General features: G+C 52.7%; 1 pseudogene; it reads right to left on the reverse strand.

The window, feature by feature from the left end:
* Nucleotides 1–599: 599 nt before the first annotated feature.
* On the reverse strand, nt 600–916 carry LOC103117852 (large ribosomal subunit protein eL33-like; annotated as a pseudogene).
* Between the last annotated feature and the right edge of the window lie 1420 nt (nt 917–2336).

Here is a 2336-nt window from a genome sequence, read left to right on the forward strand (position 1 = left end):
TGCTTCCACTCTGCTGCGTGGAAATAAAAGCCCTTTCTCCCTGTATGCTGAGTGTGTGTGTCCGTCATGTGCCATGTGCATGTGTGTTCATGCAAGGGGCAGAGGCAGGGAGAGGGTGCAGGGTGCTGGCCAGGGACAGAAGAGTTAGTCTGGGTCCTGGGCGTGTGGGTCAAAGCAGGCTAGGGCATTGGTTTGGGGAGACAGCAGGCAGTGCTGTCTATGTTCCAGCAGTGGGGTGGGAACGTGGGGTCCAAGGAACCGTGGGAGGTACGCATCTCATGGGAGTCACAGCCAAACATCCTGGGGACCCAAGTTCTCTAGACCCTGGACCCCTGCAGAGCTGCCCATAGTCAGGCCCCCCTCCCCCACCCAGGGCTCTCCCCCTGGGAGCCCGTCACTGCAGCCTGGGTATGCTGAGGCTAGGGTCTGTAGCTTTGTCCCTAGCATGAGAGCTTCCCAGGGCACCTCAGGCCCCGGGGACCCCTGGCCTTTGTACAGAGTGAACAGCTATGAGCACATAGCTAGGACAGGTCCTCCCCCATTTCTCTTTCTTTTTTTTTTTTTTACAAATCTATAATTTTATCTATTTTTCAGTAAATCTAAATCCTTGATGGGCACAGCATCACCAGGATCCTGTGCCTGATGGCCTTGGCAGGAAGGTTGCTGTAGAACTTGGCTCGCACCATCCCGCTGTTGCCATGAGCTCGCATCACCTTTCCCCAGATCACTCTGGTCTTGTTAGGCTTCCCGCCTTGTGTCGCCGTGTTGTTCCTGGCCTTGTACACATAGACGCATCTCTTGCCCAGGTGGAAGTCCATGTCACCGCGCGCACACGCACGCCCTCCATCTTGAGCTGGTTGTGCAGGCTGCGCTTGTAGCCTGCGAAGACGGCCTTGTACCACTGCCTCCCAGCCATCCCTGCAGCTCCGAGTCCAGTGACCTGCATGAAGTCCCATTTCTCCCTTTCAAGATTTTATTTCTTTATTAATGAGAAAGACAGGAGAGAAAGAACCAGACATCACTCTTTTTTTGAGGGGTATAGGACAGGGGGATAGGACAGAGAAATTGAGAGGGGAGGGGAAGACAGAAAGATAGATACCCACAGACCTGCTTTACCACTTGTGAAGTGACCCCCCTGCAGGTGGGTAGATGGGGGCTTGAACCAGGGTCCTTAGGCTTCATACTAAATGTTCCTAACCTGGTGTGCCACCACCCGGCTCCCCTAATTGCCATCAGTTTTATCACTGGGGCTCGATGCTGACACTATAAACTCACTACTCCTGGTGGCTATCCTCCCCCCTTGATTTTTATTTATATTTTATTGGGTAGGATGGAGAGAAATTGAGAGGGAAATTGGGAGGGAAATTGAGAGGGATTGGCAGATAGAGAGGGAGAGAGAGACACCATAACTCTGTTTTACCACTTGTGAAGTGTTTCCTCTGCAGGTTGGGGTTCAGGGCTCGAACCTGGGTCCTTGCGCATGGTAATGTGCCTAGCCCCCACCTCTTGTTTCTTTAAAGATTAACATGTTAAGGGCTGGGGAGATAGCATAATGGTTCTGCAAAAAGACTTTATTTATTTATTTTGCCTTCAGGGTTATTGCTGAGGCTCGGTGCCTGCACTATGAATCCATTGCTCCTGGAGGCCATTTTTTCCCATTTTTGTTGCCCTTATTGTTATTTTTATTGTTGCTATTGCTGCTGTTGTTGTTGGAAAAGACAGAGAGAAATGGAGAGAGGAGGGGAAGACAGAGGAGGAGAGAAAGACAGACACCTGCAGACCTGCTTCACTGCCTGTGAAGTGAACCCCTGCAGGTGGGGAGCCGGGGACTGGAACTGGGATCCTTACGCTGGTCCTTGGGCTTTGTGCCATGTGCCGCTTAACCCGCTGCGCTACCACCCGGCCCCTACAAAAAGACTTTTAGGCCTTAGGCTCCAGAGGTCCTAGATTAAATCTCCAACACCATTATAAGCTAGAGCTGAGCAGTGCTCTGGTAAAAGAAAAGAAAAGAGATGGATCTGCTAAAGAGAGAAGCAGAGTGTTACCTGGCACACGCACTGCTGGGGTCAAACCCAGGACCCCGTGCTTGCATGTCCTATTCCACCTGCCGGCCTCCTCCCGGGCTGCTAGGCATTTCCTGTTTGAACATACGGTTCTCCAAGCTTTGTCTCTTGGTAGCCCCAGAGGAGACAGGTGCTGGGGGAGCCCTGCCTGTCCCCTGTGGCGGACCCCCCAGGCCCAGCTCCGGGTCAGGGAAGAGTACTCCTTCCTATCTGGTCCAGATCCTCCAAGTCAGCCCCTCAGACAGAGAGGACATGCACACATGCCCTCGGAGA

The sequence above is a fragment of the Erinaceus europaeus genome, chromosome 15 (genome assembly GCF_950295315.1).
Source record: "Erinaceus europaeus chromosome 15, mEriEur2.1, whole genome shotgun sequence".
Lineage (NCBI taxonomy): Eukaryota > Metazoa > Chordata > Mammalia > Eulipotyphla > Erinaceidae > Erinaceus > Erinaceus europaeus.